Genomic DNA, 16,786 nt, shown 5'->3' on the forward strand with positions numbered 1-16,786 from the left:
CGTAGGCGAGGAGCACTTGTTTAACGTGAGAGATGTGTTCTTGTCTAGATTTAGAAAAGATCAATATGTCATTGAGCGATAATTACGAAGGATTTGAGAAGGTCCCGGAAAACTTCTTTTATGAAATCCTGAAACACGGCTGGGGCATTGCACAGGCAAAAAGGCATGACTAAGTACTCATAATGTCCATCTCTGATGTTGAAAGCAGTCTTCCATTCATCACGCTGACGGATCCTAACAAGATTATAGGCACCTCGTAAATCCAATTTACAAAAATATTAGCTCCTTTTAATCGATCAAAGAGTTCAGAAATGAGGTAAATGGTAGCGATTTTTTTACAGTGATTTTGTTGAGGGCCTGATTTGTCTATGCAAGGAAGAAAAACCCAGCGAAGAAAAACCCAGTGCCCGCAGGAGAGGTGGACTTACGAATAAATCCCTTCTTTAAGTTCTCTGCAATATATTCCTTCATTGCTTTGGTCTCTGGCATAGACGACGGGTAAGAGGTCCCTCTAGAAGGTGCGGTACCTGGAAGTAGATCAATGGGACAATTGAACGGGCGATGAGGGGGAAGAGCCTCCGATCTGACCTTATCGAAGACATCCCTGAACTCGGAGGTTCTTGTAGAGCACGAGTAAGAGACCTGAATTCCTCCTGAAGGGAGAGCATGTTTTGCTCACTACCCACTATTTTTTCCTCTAGGCTAGACAGGTAGCTTGTGTGTGTGCGGAGGACTCTTCCTACCTCAGCGGGGTCGAAGTTTGTGTGGCTGAGCGTACTGTAACGTGTAGCTCACCACAAACGAAGCGCGACCGCGTTGCTGAGGTAGGAAATTGATAAACGCCAACCCACAGCCACGCGGGCACGCCTAGGATGTAGATTAGTCTTGCAGGTCAGGATTAGAGATGTGAGAATAGTTGAGGGTATTGCCAGGTCAAGAGTGGAGAGTTGCGGAGCATGCTTAGTACTCCCCAGATGAAAGTGTGTGTTGTGATTGAGTAGGTGTGCTGCGTGTGGGTTTGGGTGTTGATTGTGTGTGTGTGCTGTGTCTGTGTTGTGATTGTGTGGGGTGTTATGATTGAATGCAGCGGTGCGCAATTTGGGGGGAGCGCAAGATTATTTAAGGGGGCGAATGCGGCATGCGGCGAAACCTGGTGTGCGCGGGAGGCCAGGCGAAGAAGCGGTGCGCGGGAGGGCAGCCGAAGAAGCGGTGCGCGGGAAGGCAGCCGAAGAAGCGGTGCGCGAGAGGGCAGGCGAAGAAGCGGTGCGCGGGAGGGCAGGCGAAGAAGCGGTGTGTGTGTGTGTGTGTGTGTAAGCGCAGGGGCTTCAGAGTTACGGGGGAGGAGCACACCCTAGCGCTATGATGTCAAACGCCACTCCTTCCGGCGTCTGCCCTGCAATAGCGCTGTGTTCCTGCTCTCCTCCGCTTGCAACCTGCTTTGCTGTGATCCTCTGCAAGTGAAATGGTAGGCTGCCACTATATCAATTATACTATGAATGTACAGAAATAATAATAATAATAAAAAAAAAAGTGAAAACACATTGAAAATGGAAATAAATAAATACATAATACTATAGGTAGGAGTTTGGATGACACTGGGGACAGCAAGCTAAAGAGCAGGGAGAATAAAAAGGCAAATGGGAGAAGGAAAAAAGGGAGCAGGAAGGGAAAATAAAGGTGGGGGGGGAGAAGGGAGGTAGCAAAGAGGTGGATGAATACTCCCCCCCCCCCCAAACGGATTGCCTTTGTGCACGTACGCTCTCCCAAGCTTGGCGCTTGTGGAGACAAACAAAATTGACTTTGAGGCGCGCTCAGCACACACACACACAAAAATAGCCCCGATCCACGCTTGCAAAATTATGCAGGACACCCTGTGCTCATGCTTGGAGAGTTGGTGATGTCACCACTCAGCGGCAGCGTGGACGCAGCCTAATTTTGCAAGCGCGAGCTGTTGAAATATGTAAGTATTTAGACATATTTGTATTTACATTGTATACCGTTTAATAAAGGTTTTTTTTTCATGTGATTTTGATTACATCAGGCAGGGGGGGGCCTGAGAAATTTAATGGATGAAGAGGGGGGCTCGGCATAAAAAGTTTGCTAACCCCTGGCTCTAGCTGCTGCCTCCTGTCTAATCACCTCCCCTTTCAGATAGCTGCTCTAGCAATTGAAAGCTGATTGGATGGAAATAGAAACTTGTCAAGGTACCAAAAATTCCGGTCCATTAATGAATGAATAATTACCGGAATTTTAACCAGAGACCAAGGATTTCAATAATGCTTTAGCCTATAATTAAGTAATAATGCTTCATACAGGTAATTTCCAAAAGAATGTTAAAGTTTAAACCACGTTTTGTTTATTCCTCCCACAAGAGGAAAAGACCAGTAGTTTAATTCAGGTGAGCGAGCAACCGTCATATAAATATAACTTGGGCTAAAGCTGTTTAAGTTCTGGGCATTATTGAAATCCCTGGTCTCTGGTAAAAATTCCGGGCATTATCAATTCAGTAATAGGCTGGAATTTTTGGTACCCTGCCAAGTTTTTCAGCCAAAGTTTTTCAGCCAATTGGCTTTCAGTTCTCATCCAGACAGTGGGAGGAGCTATGTCAGGGGAGCTGATTGGACAGAAGACACCAGTAAGGCACTGACTCCTCCCTCACCCTGCCTGCAGGGAGCTCTGCACAGGAGAGTGAGAAAGGTTTGTGTCCGCTGTGTGTTTCGTGGGTCTAGATGGGGTCCAGCAAAGTGTTGTGTTGGTGTGTCTGCTGTGTGTGTAGAAGGTTGAGGAGGGCTGCAGAGTATTTTTTGGTGTGTTCTGTGTGTGTAAGAGGGGGTGGCAGTGTGTGTGGGTGTGTGTTTGTATATATGGTGGGGAGGTTGCAGAGTGTGTGTATGTGTAGAGGGGGGCTGTGACACGTGCAGTAAAAGCAAAAGATTGTAGACAATCATGCTGAATCAATATGACTACAGAAGTGTCTATCTTTTTTATGAAAAAAAACAACAACAAAAAAAGGCATCAAGAGCAAAGTCTATCTTTGCTGATGATAATTTAATTTAATTGTGTAAGGTAGTAGAATCAGAGCAGGATTGATTGTAAGTTCTCTCCAGAACTTGGAGAGACTGGAAACGTGGGCAGGTAAATGGAAGATGAGGTTTAATACAGAGATATATCTAAGGTTATGCATTTGGGAAACAAGAATAAACCGGCGAATTACAAATTAAATGGGGAAATCCTTGATGGAGAAGGATTTAGGAGTGCTTGTAGATAGCAGGCTTAGCAATAGTGCCCAAAGTGATAACTATAGACATCTATTCGGGGAAAGTACAAGGAGCTTTCAAAAGAACTATTTATCCCAAGGACAGTACAAATGACTCTGGATCATATCTTTTTAAGGAACACCAGCAACAAAGGAAAGGGTTCTTTACAGTATGTGCAGTTAAAATGTAGAATTCATTACCCATGGAGACTGTGTGGCAGATACAATAGATTTGTTCAAAAAAAGGTTGGACATCTTTTTGGAAAAGGTATACAGGGATATACCAAATAAGTATACATGGGAAGGATGTTGATCCAGGGATTAATCACATTGCCAATTCTTGGAGTCAGGAAGGAATTAATTTTTCCCCTTCTGAGATATGATTGGATATGTCACGTGGGGTTTTTTGTTTGCCTTCCTCTGGATTAATAAGTAAGTATAGATATAGGATAAAGTATCTGTTGTCTAAATTTAGCATAGGTTGAACTTGATGGACGTATGTCTTTTTTTCAACCTCATCTACTATGTAACTATGTAACAAACAAGCAAAAAAGCCTACATTTAGCCTATAATTAAGTAATAATCCCCTCAGAACAGGGCATTATTGGCCAGTAATGCCCTCTTTTTAGGGGATTATTACTTAATTATATGCTAAAGCTGTTAAATTCTGGGCATTACTGAAATTACTGTTCTCTGATTTGGTTAAAATTACAGGCATTATTCATTCAGTGCATATAAAAGGAAACTTATCAAAATGTGGCGCTCTAAATTATCAGTTAGTACACAGTGATACTGGTGCAAAATATATGCAAAGAGGTATATATATAAACAGTGATACTTATACAAATCAATGGTAAGATGCAGCTGTGACCCGGTGGAGGTTGCTCGGTCAATCCTCGTGATATGGAATATGAAGAAGTGTCCGGGAAGCGCAATATGTGAAAAGAAATACAAGTCGTGATAGTGCAATATTGTTAAAATTAGGATCTGGATGTAATATCTTGGCTCAATGGTTAATACTCACAAACGTGAGAGAGTATAAGGCACATAAAGGTATCTTTAAGGATGCTGCTCACTCAGTGGACAGGAGATGCAGAACCCAATGTTCCCCCAGATATGTGGACTCCCAAGGACCTTAATAAAAGATACAACTGGACATAGTGCAGACCGTCTGTACAATTTATATTGGATAAGTGAAAAAGGGAGTTACACTCACGTGGTATCAGTTAAAAACAAGCATTTAGATCTCTCTGGATCTCTCTGGCCAGATGGATGATGTCTCCTCTTCCCCTCTCTCGTGGCGTGCGTTCCAGCGGTGCGTTCCACTCAACCGGAAGTGATGTCATCCGCTACGTCCACTTCCTGGGGTTTCGGCCGGCGCTAGAGAAAAACGTCACTCTACGCGTTTTACCACATAGGTTTCATCAGGAGTGACGTTTCAGTGGATAGGAGCGGTGTATATACCCTAATTCAGGGTCTCATTGGTCAAAAAACACCTGATACTACTTTAACTCATAGTATGCATCTGTGGCTATAATGAGCTATACAAAATGCTATCTCTCTATTGCACACATATGAAATTTATAAGTTAACTCATATATATTGCGCAGATAACATTTTAGTATACAATTTTTAAAATACAAATCATTTATACACTCGTTTTAAAATACATCAGGTTTGTTAAAAATATATTTGTTAAAAAAATATATATATATATATACTATTTAATCTTCATTTCAACTTTTAACAATAAAAAATATATATACTTTGAATATAAAATACACTGCCTAAAAACACTTTAAATAGTTAAAAACAGGTATTACAAAGAAATTATCTCTAAACTGGAGGTATATATGTGGAAAGTGCTGGGCAAGAGGCATATTTCTAAAAATAAAAAAATAAAATGTTAGTGCATTATACAATCACAGGAAAGGTTTAAGATCAAATTCTAAATTCAAACCAAATGGAGATATAGTTTTTAGTTCGAACATCCAGAAGGATTCCCTTTTAATCAATGCATTATTTCTGTTTCCTCCTCTCCAATGGGGCATAACTCGTTCGATTGCTTTAAATTTTAACCCCTTGGGGTCCGCATTATGTACCATCAAGAAGTGGTTTGGAACACTATGTGTGGTCATTTTTCGTTTAATATTTCCTATGTGTTCCAAAATGCGTGTTTTTAGGGGTCTTATAGTTTTCCCTATATACTGTAGACCACAGTCACATTCAATCAAATAAATAACGAAATTGGACCTACAATTTAAATGTTGTTTTATACTATATACCTTTTTTGTGATGTTAGATTCAAAGGTATTAGTATTCTTGCAACTGTAATGGCAAGCAGTGCAGAATTTGCAATCAAAGAACCCTTTCGGTGGTTCTAACCACGTCGGGTTTTTATTTACAATAGGACTCCTCAAAGCACTAGGTGCTACAAATTTCTTTACATTCGGTGCTTTTCTATATACCATTTGAACCTTGTTGGGCAGTGCAGTTCCTATAATGGGATCATTTCTGAATATAGACCAGTGACTGTTCAATATATCATTTATTTTGTGTGCATCCCTATTATACTGAGTAATAAAGGGTACCCTTAGCTTATCATCTTCCCCACTTTTTTCTCTGGGGATCAACATGGACTCTCTGGATATTTGTCTTGTTTTATCCAACGCTTTTTGGATGACATTTGGCCTGTAGTTCCGTTCTGCAAACTTCCTGGACAGTGTAGTTGATTGTTCTTCATACACTTTGTTATCAGTGCAATTTCGTTTAAGTCTACAGTATTGGCCATATGGAATGTTGTTAATCCATTTATTAAGATGGCAACTGGACTGCAGGATGTAATTATTTGCATCCACATCTTTGAAGAAATTTTTTGTTTTAATAACATTGTTTTCTATATAAATTGTTAAGTCCAGGAAGTTTACAGTGGTTTTACTTACAATGGAGGTGAATCTGAGATTTAACTCGTTATTGTTCAGATACAAAAGAAATGTATCCAGATCCTCCAATGTACCCTTCCAAACAAAGACAATATCATCAATGAACCTCCGCCATGTGACCAAATTTGCCCCCAGACCTATCCAAGACCATATATACTGATCTTCCCACATGGCCATCAATAGATTGGCATAGCTGGGGGCAAATTTGGTCCCCATGGCGGTTCCACATAATTGCAGGAAAAACTCATCACAAAACCAAAAAAAATTTTTTGTTAGGACAAATTCAATACATTTTATAAGAAAGTCTATCTGTGTCTCTGGGATTTTCCCATCTTTCTCTAGAAACATTCTAACTGCTTGGCAACCATCCTTATGTTTTATAGATGTGTATAAAGCGGTTACATCGGTGGTCACCAATATATAGTTTTCCTGCCATTCTATGTTCCTAAGGGCCCTGATTATATCACTGGTATCTTTTAAGTAAGATCTTTGTTGTTTCACAATGTCCTGTAAATAACTGTCAATAAATTCTGACAAATTAGCCGTTAGTGACCCAATACCAGAGATTATTGGTCTCCCGGGGGGGTGTGTAACATTTTTATGTATCTTTGGTAGGAAGTAGAAGACTGGGAACACTGGATCCTCGACATTTAGGAACTGAAATTCATGTTCCTCCAGAATTCCCAGTCCTCTACCCTCCTCCAACAAGGCCAAAAGTTCCTTTTTGTATATGATTGTGGGATTAGATTTCAATTTCTTGTACGTTGTTCTGTCACCCAGTATTTTGTTGGATTCTAACATATAATAGTCATGATCCATGATGACAACACCACCCCCCTTGTCAGCTGGTTTAATCACAATTGTTTTATCAGCTGAGAGTTCTTCTAAAGCTATTCTTTCTTCCCTAGTTAGGTTGTTATGTTGCCTGCTTTTATTGTTGCATAAATTTTCCAAATCTTTTGTTACTAATTGAAAAAATACCTCAAGATGGTTCCCCTTTGCAAATTTGGGAAAAAATTTTGATTGTGGTTTGAATTTAGAATGAGCAAAGTTTGGGACACCTGGATTGGGAATTATTGGGTTTTTATTATCCCAATTCCTGGTTTCCACATCCTTACTCATGAAAAATCTTTTCAAAGTTAGTGATCGTAGAAATTTTTGTGTGTCTACATAAAGACCAAATTTATTTGGTCCAATAGAGGGAGCAAAAGTGAGTCCCTTGCTGATCACTTTATTTTCACAATCTGTTAAATTTTTTTTACTTAAGTTAAAAATGTTTCTTGTGTTTAATGTATTTTTCTTGCCTTTCCGTAGTCTCCCCCCTCGTCTCCCTCTGACATGCGCCTTTTGTTTCTTTGGACAACACCTGGTTTCGGTGTTGTTAGGGGGTGAAATGGGTTCCTGGTTTCCCATGAACTCATACACCCCCCTTGTGCCAAAAAAGAGGGAGAGGGTGACTCAACTTCTTGACCCAGTTAAAATTTTTCCTTTCCTGAAGATTCAATAATATCCCTAATCTCTAGATGTTTAGTTTTTTCTTTAGATTTCCCTCCAGTTTGTGGAGGTTTAGTCTCACTTTTCTTGACTATTACCTGTGGTAAAAAACCTGCATGATTTTTAGGATAATATTCTATGAATCTCCCTCTATATGAGGTATCCATAGTGGATGTAGTGATAGGTTTTTTTTATCTCCAGGGGGATCAGGACTAGAAGGTGATTTTTTGCCATTTTTTGAACCTTTATTCCAGGCCCTTTCAATTCCTTTGGCATAATCGTCCTGATCCCTTCTGAATTTTTGTAATTTAATTTCAATAACTTCTTTCTTAAAATTATCGATATATTTTTGGATTTTTTAATCTCGCTCATTATAGTCCTTAATATTTTCTAGAGATCCTAGTTCTAAACGCAAGTCTTCTATTTCCTTATCCAATTTTTTTAAGTGTTTTTCTTGTTGTGACCTAATAATTTTTATTAGGTTAAAAGAACACTCGTCTTGTGCACTATTCCATTTTGTTAAAAAATCCTCATCACTTTAAATGACAGATTGGCATCCTTAAAATCTGTCATTTAAAGAGGACCAAGAGCAGATTAATGCAACCTGCATTAAATTAGAACGTACGATGATAAAAGACACAAAAAAGTGGATTGATTTACTGTTCCTTAAAAAATATGTGGAATACAAAATTATTCCTAGAGGACTTAGGGTCCAAAAAAATCCATCAATGGACCTAAGTGATGAGGATTTTTTAACAAAATGGAATAGTGCACAAGACGAGTGTTCTTTTAACCTAATAAAAATTATTATGTCACAACAAGAAAAACACTTAAAAAAATTGGATAAGGAAATAGAAGACATCTTGAGGTATTTTTTCAATTAGTAACAAAAGATTTGGAAAATTTATGCAACAATAAAAGCAGGCAACATAACAACCTAACTAGGGAAGAAAGAATAGCTTTAGAAGAACTCTCAGCTGATAAAACAATTGTGATTAAACCAGCTGACAAGGGGGGTGGTGTTGTCATCATGGATCATGACTATTATATGTTAGAATCCAACAAAATACTGGGTGACAGAACAACGTACAAGAAATTGAAATCTAATCCCACAATCATATACAAAAAGGAACTTTTGGCCTTGTTGGAGGAGGGTAGAGGACTGGGAATTCTGGAGGAACATGAATTTCAGTTCCTAAATGTCGAGGATCCAGTGTTCCCAGTCTTCTACTTCCTACCAAAGATACATAAAAATGTTACACCCCCCCCCCGGGAGACCAATAATCTCTGGTATTGGGTCACTAACGGCTAATTTGTCAGAATTTATTGACAATTATTTACAGGACATTGTGAAACAACAAAGATCTTACTTAAAAGATACCAGTGATATAATCAGGGCCCTTAGGAACATAGAATGGCAGGAAAACTATATATTGGTGACCACCGATGTAACCGCTTTATACACATCTATAAAACATAAGGATGGTTGCCAAGCAGTTAGAATGTTTCTAGAGAAAGATGGGAAAATCCCAGAGACACAGATAGACTTTCTTATAAAATGTATTGAATTTGTCCTAACAAAAAAATTTTTTTGGTTTTGTGATGAGTTTTTCCTGCAATTATGTGGAACCGCCATGGGGACCAAATTTGCCCCCAGCTATGCCAATCTATTGATGGCCATGTGGGAAGATCAGTATATATGGTCTTGGATAGGTCTGGGGGCAAATTTGGTCACATGGCGGAGGTTCATTGATGATATTGTCTTTGTTTGGAAGGGTACATTGGAGGATCTGGATACATTTCTTTTGTATCTGAACAATAACGAGTTAAATCTCAGATTCACCTCCATTGTAAGTAAAACCACTGTAAACTTCCTGGACTTAACAATTTATATAGAAAACAATGTTATTAAAACAAAAAATTTCTTCAAAGATGTGGATGCAAATAATTACATCCTGCAGTCCAGTTGCCATCTTAATAAATGGATTAACAACATTCCATATGGCCAATACTGTAGACTTAAACGAAATTGCACTGATAACAAAGTGTATGAAGAACAATCAACTACACTGTCCAGGAAGTTTGCAGAACGGAACTACAGGCCAAATGTCATCCAAAAAGCGTTGGATAAAACAAGACAAATATCCAGAGAGTCCATGTTGATCCCCAGAGAAAAAAGTGGGGAAGATGATAAGCTAAGGGTACCCTTTATTACTCAGTATAATAGGGATGCACACAAAATAAATGATATATTGAACAGTCACTGGTCTATATTGAGAAATGATCCCATTATAGGAACTGCACTGCCCAACAAGGTTCAAATGGTATATAGAAAAGCACCGAATGTAAAGAAATTTGTAGCACCTAGTGCTTTGAGGAGTCCTATTGTAAATAAAAACCCGACGTGGTTAGAACCACCGAAAGGGTTCTTTGATTGCAAATTCTGCACTGCTTGCCATTACAGTTGCAAGAATACTAATACCTTTGAATCTAACATCACAAAAAAGGTATATAGTATAATACAACATTTAAATTGTAGGTCCAATTTCGTTATTTATTTGATTGAATGTGACTGTGGTCTACAGTATATAGGGAAAACTATAAGACCCCTAAAAACACGCATTTTGGAACACATAGGAAATATTAAACGAAAAATGACCACACATAGTGTTCCAAACCACTTCTTGATGGTACATAATGCGGACCCCAAGGGGTTAAAATTTAAAGCAATCGAACGAGTTATGCCCCATTGGAGAGGAGGAAACAGAAATAATGCATTGATTAAAAGGGAATCCTTCTGGATGTTCGAACTAAAAACTATATCTCCATTTGGTTTGAATTTAGAATTTGATCTTAAACCTTTCCTGTGATTTTATAATGCACTAACATTTTATTTTTTTATTTTTAGAAATATGCCTCTTGCCCAGCACTTTCCACATATATACCTCCAGTTTAGAGATAATTTCTTTGTAATACCTGTTTTTAACTATTTAAAGTGTTTTTAGGCAGTGTATTTTATATTCAAAGTATATATATTTTTTATTGTTAAAAGTTGAAATGAAGATTAAATAGTATATATATATATATATATATTTTTTTAACAAATATATTTTTAACAAACCTGATGTATTTTAAAACGAGTGTATAAATGATTTGTATTTTAAAAATTGTATACTAAAATGTTATCTGCGCAATATATATGAGTTAACTTATAAATTTCATATGTGTGCAATAGAGAGATAGCATTTTGTATAGCTCATTATAGCCACAGATGCATACTATGAGTTAAAGTAGTATCAGGTGTTTTTTGACCAATGAGACCCTGAATTAGGGTATATACACCGCTCCTATCCACTGAAACGTCACTCCTGATGAAACCTATGTGGTGAAACGCGTAGAGTGACGTTTTTCTCTAGCGCCGGCCGAAACCCCAGGAAGTGGACGTAGCGGATGACATCACTTCCGGTTGAGTGGAACGCACCGCTGGAACGCACGCCACGAGAGAGGGGAAGAGGAGACATCATCCATCTGGCCAGAGAGATCCAGAGAGATCTAAATGCTTGTTTTTAACTGATACCACGTGAGTGTAACTCCCTTTTTCACTTATCCAATATAAATTGTACAGACGGTCTGCACTATGTCCAGTTGTATCTTTTATTAAGGTCCTTGGGAGTCCACATATCTGGGGGAACATTGGGTTCTGCATCTCCTGTCCACTGAGTGAGCAGCATCCTTAAAGATACCTTTATGTGCCTTATACTCTCTCACGTTTGTGAGTATTAACCATTGAGCCAAGATATTACATCCAGATCCTAATTTTAACAATATTGCACTATCACGACTTGTATTTCTTTTCACATATTGCGCTTCCCGGACACTTCTTCATTATTCATTCAGTAATGGGCTGGAATTTTTGGCACCGTGCCAAGTTTTTATTTCCAGCCAATCCGCTTTCCCTTGTCAGAGCAGTTCTCAGATACGGGAGGTGACTGGACAGGAAGTGGCAGCATGCATTGACTCCTCCCTTTCCCTGTGGAGAGCTCAGCACAGGACACAGTGAGGAGGCCGAGTGTGTTTGTGTAGCAGCAGAGTTTGTGTGTCTGTGTGTGTACACAGAGGGGGGCTGCAGTGTGTGCGTCTATAGATATAGATAGCTGCAGTGTGAGTGTATATAGAGGTACTTGAAAGTATTTACAATTTTATTTTAATAAAAAAATCTATATAACTAAAAAACGTGTCTATTTATGAAAAGAAGCCTGCATTTAGCTTATAATAGTAATAATCCTCTCAGAACATGGGCATTATTGGCCAATAATGCCTTGTTCAGGGATTACTACTTAAATAAATAGCTATGGGGGTGTTGAGCGTAACTTGTTTTCTTTCCTTTTTATTACTATAATGTGTTTTGAATGCGAGAATTCAATGTTAAGTTTTGTTCTTTACTGTTGCATTTCTCTTGTTGTCTGTCACTTTTTTTATGCTTTCTTGTGTGTATGCAGATGGTGAGTTACTTTAACTTGGATTGTATAAATTATTGTCCTGTCTTATGATGAAAAGCACAACATGTCTTATGAAAATGTCCAACAATAAAGCATTTGTAATTGAGCAATTAAGCCACAATAAAAGATAATTTAAAATAGTTTAGTGTTGCTGAAATTGTGTAGTCCTTTAATTGCCCTGTCAACCTGTTTAAAACATAGTCCTCCCATGCATACGGCTCCTTGATACTAAATTACCAGATTGTTTGGTTTTCCACTTGGAAGCTATTAAAGTGCAATAATGAAGCCACGATCTGGCAGATATGCAACCTGAATACAAGGAGGTAGACTAAGAAGTTAAAGAAAATAAAACTGATGGCTTTGTATAAATGCAGGAATAAAAATAATGAAAAAACATTTTAGGCTTTTTATAAGCAGGACTGTGACTTGTACTTCTTCTAATTGTTATTGTTTCCCTTTAGTGTGCTTTACATACTTTCCTTATGGGCTTTACATAGTTTTGGGGTTGTGACCATAAATATGACCATTGTTCAAACACACTAAACTAAAACCTACGGCAAAGAAATGTAGGGGAGCTTGGGTTTTAGATTGAACTACAGTATACAGTATGGGACTAGCACAGATACATTCTTTATAGGTGACCATTTACTTACCATATTTCGTTTTTCTGATCTATCTTTTTAAAACTAAACCCTTACCTACGGTTAAGCTTTCCCCCTTTATTTAGTGTTGTAGGCTTCTCCAGCATCAATCATTAAAACATCGAGTATAAGGAGCTATCATGTCGTGTTAAAACATTATTTAATAAACATTTGTTTTTATGGTATTTAAAATGAGGCATGCAATACCCCAGTGGTTTCCAACCTCTTTTTGGTTAAGGAACCCTAATTCTGATTAACACCAACCCTCTCGAATAGTGCGTTTGAGATCAGATGCATCGTAAATTCTTCTGTTTTTGGTACAATTTTTCAAATGATCTGAAAATTGCAGGGTATATTTTAGGGATATCTAGGAAATCTACTAACAAAAACACTGCAATACCCCTGGAAAATTATTTGGTTTGTCAACACCTACTGTACACTCTCAAGAAATCAGATTCATGAGAAAGTAATTGAGGTGTGTTCATTTGTCATTTTAAAAGAACGATAGTAGTTATTTCCCCGCAATTGAAATTTTTAGCTCTTTCAGATGGTTCAATGGCTTGCATGTTTTAAATGTAAAATTTCCATCACAACACTTAGGACCAACGTTTTATATATCTATATTTATTGCTAAAACTATGCTGATCATAGTAGAGAAATAACAGAATAATAAAGTCTTGTTTTTGGTGCCTGAAGCAGAGTGATTTTACTTAAAGTGGTATTTGGTTAAAATTATATATATATATATATATATATATATATATATATATATAATCCTTTTACAAAGATTTTTAGTAACATGAGTTGGTGGGGTCATCTGGAGCTGTGTTCCCCTGACGTTGGGACCTCCCTCCCGGTTACTGAGCAACGAGACTTTGTCTACTAGACAAAAATACTTGTCCGGTAGACACAGAATGGTTGCGGGGTTACCATTGCCTTAGGCCAGGTGCACGCCGCCCACCAGTCACTCACCTCGGTAGTGGCTGTCCTCTGTGCCAGCAGAGAATACAACAAGATTCTGTTCCCGTGCGGCGGCGCGGTCACATGGTGCGCTGGGAGCCAATACAAGGGGAGATAGCTTGGGCCAATAGGAACGCAGCTACTGTTGGCCAATGGCATACTAGCTATTTCCATTTTGGCCACTCCCCCCACTCCCCCCACGCCTTCAATCACACCCTACAGACAGCAGATCGTGGTTTTAAGCCATGCACGCGACTCCAGGACGCCAGGCGCGCGTGTAGCAGCCTCCAGAGGGGCTAAGCCTTAGGCCGCTGGCAACGTGACCGATGACGTCACCCGTGGCCACCAGCGAAAGTTATAATTTGTTTTTTAGCGACGGTCGCCAGTGACGTCACTAAAGGGGACGGGCCGTGCAACTTGATTGGTTTAGAGAGAGTCACGTGGCGACTGTCTCTAAAAAAAAAATCAAATTTACCCGGCTTCCAAATTTTTAGACGTTCCGTCGCTTTCGCGCTTACTATAAGCGCTTGTGACAGAGTATATTAATTTGTTTTGGAGCGCCGTCGCGAGGCACTATAAGCGCAGCCTTAGACAGCTAATGGAAAGCCCCAGTCGTCAGGATATGGCGTTGCTGCTTTGTATCGGTGATCCAGACAGTCATGTTTGTAGATTTATTAATTTTTTGTTTATGAAGCAATGTGTGCTTCTACATCAAAACTTTTTTAAGACTTACAGAAGAAAAGGCAGCAGATTAAATGTTTAAACTAACTTTGCGATCACCTGATTATTAAATATTAAACAAAATAATTTTCCCACAAAAATATAAAAGGAAACTTGGGTAAATTACAAAAAAAGGCAGACTATATCCATGTTTAAACTTGCTCATAAAGGGTAAGAAATGTGTATGTGCACTTAGAGCTCTACAAAATAAAATATCTAAAAATGGAAATAAACATTGCAATCTTTTTAATTTCTTTAAAGAAGCATGTCTGATAAATGTTAAATATTCCACTCTTAAGTATCAGCTGCATGTGCAGTGAAATCGATTTGCAATGCTTCTGACTTCTGCTTCTTTCGAACACAGAAAAGATGTCCTATTTATCACTGCTGCTGTGAAGAAAATGAAGACAGCATTTTTGTGCTGTTCAAATTGGGGAAGAAATGTAAAATGTTTAGCAAAACAATTTGCACACCTTCTGATACATCGTGTCATATATGGCATGATTGCTGCCTCTAGAACAGGGGGGCGCAAACCCTGCCGGCGGTCCCCTCACCTCCGCGCCCACCCTTACCCCCACGCCCCCCCTCACCACCACTCCATGATGTCAAATGAAATGACGCCGCGTTGCCATGGCGATGTGTGTGAGAAGCCGCCGGAGCCAAGGTAAGTTAGGTTTAGGCCTGGGACATAGTACCACAGAACGCGCTGAGCCGCGCTGAGCAGATGAACTTACCCCCTTCATCTGTGATCAGCGCGGCTTTAGCAGCTGCTTCCGCATGCATGCGGAGGCTGAGAAATTCAGAGGAGACAGGCAAGTTTAAAATTTGCCGCTCGGGAGTGGAGGAGTGGTCACGTGACCGAAAACAGCCAATGGGAGCGATGGACTAGCCCCGCCTCCCGCCACGCATCCTGCCCCGCCCCTAAAGCACGCTCACTGCCTCGCCTGCCAGGACGCAAAAAAGCTCTTGCTTGAGCAAGCGAGGCAGAGCAGGAGCGCGGCCCGAGGCACCATGCCCGAGGCCCTGCAGCTCCCCCGGCACTTCATTTAAGTGCCTTCGGGAAGCGCACGGGTCCTCTGTAAACCCTGTGCCCCCTGCAGTCTCGCACCTCTCCCCACCCCCCCCCCCCCCCCCCAACCCAGTTTGCACACCGTTGCTCTAGACCAGGGTTGCTCAAACTTCTGCTGCTGCACCCCCCTCACCTTTGTGCCGGCGTAGCGAGGTTATGTGACCCCAGCGGTGTCATTTCCCGGCATGGTGTCGCCCGAAGCCGGCAAAATCAAGGTAAGTGAGGTAGAGAGGCCTCGCGCGGTCCCCAGCATTTAATTTAAATGCTTTGGTGAGCAGCGCGGTCCCCCCCCCTCTGTTTGCGCACCCTTGCTTTAGACTCCCCTTTATGTGAAGGACCTTCCTTTAAGTTTTGGTAAATGATTTGTAGCATTATTCTATTTTTAGAGCACAAGCCATTGCTTGGCCTGATACACATTGATTGTGTAGTACAGTACATAAGTTGATAACAATTTTGCTGGGGGTGATACATCAAGTATGCCTTCGTATTCTACTGCACCGACACACTTTATTCGAGCAAATACCCAGTATGTACCTGGCAGATACCTGGAATGCGCCGCTCCTCACCTCTGACAAGCCCCGTTGCATTTGCCTTCCCAGCCTGGGTTCATGCCTGGCTGACGGGCGGCTGATCTGTTAAATGATAATGATTAGGATTTAATAGGCTGCAATGCTTCGCGTGTCTACCAGATGGCATAAATTCATGAATTGTAATGCAGTATATATATATATACTGTGCAGTATTGCAGCCAGCGGGAATAAAATGCTTCAATCCCTGCCTGGAAAATACCTCAATGCACTCGGGCAGAAAACAGTCACAAACCTCAATAAACCCGGGTATACCCGAATTCGTGGGACTAGCCGAGCTCGAATAAAGTGTGTCGCCAGTGTACATGCATTTGCTGTGGTAGTCGTGTAGAATCCCCTTCTTTTTGCAGAATAAGCTACGGCCTCGGCCAGGCTCCCCGCTGGCGTGCTGAGGCTCAGGGAAAGCGGGTGCTTTCCCTGGCCTTGCGGTTGCTTGCCTTGCGCGCCGTCAGCGGGCAGGCCGGGGGCGGGCCAGTGGCGTCACGGAGCTGGTTCGCACTCATTGGGCGAACCGCTCACGTGACCGGCCCTGCGCGCCGGCAAGCGGGGAAATTTTAAAATTCCCTAAGACCTACGCTTCCGCGCGCTTGCGGAAGCGTAGGCGAGCCCCTACTAAAG

General features: G+C 40.4%; 1 protein-coding gene across 1 annotated transcript in view; it reads left to right on the forward strand.

Moving 5' to 3' along the window:
* Positions 1-16,786, forward strand: part of CLTC (clathrin heavy chain) — a 305,075-nt gene that overhangs the window by 61,249 nt on the left and 227,040 nt on the right. The window lies entirely within an intron of this gene.

This window comes from Ascaphus truei, chromosome 3, assembly GCF_040206685.1.
Source record: "Ascaphus truei isolate aAscTru1 chromosome 3, aAscTru1.hap1, whole genome shotgun sequence".
In the NCBI taxonomy this organism is placed as follows: domain Eukaryota; kingdom Metazoa; phylum Chordata; class Amphibia; order Anura; family Ascaphidae; genus Ascaphus; species Ascaphus truei.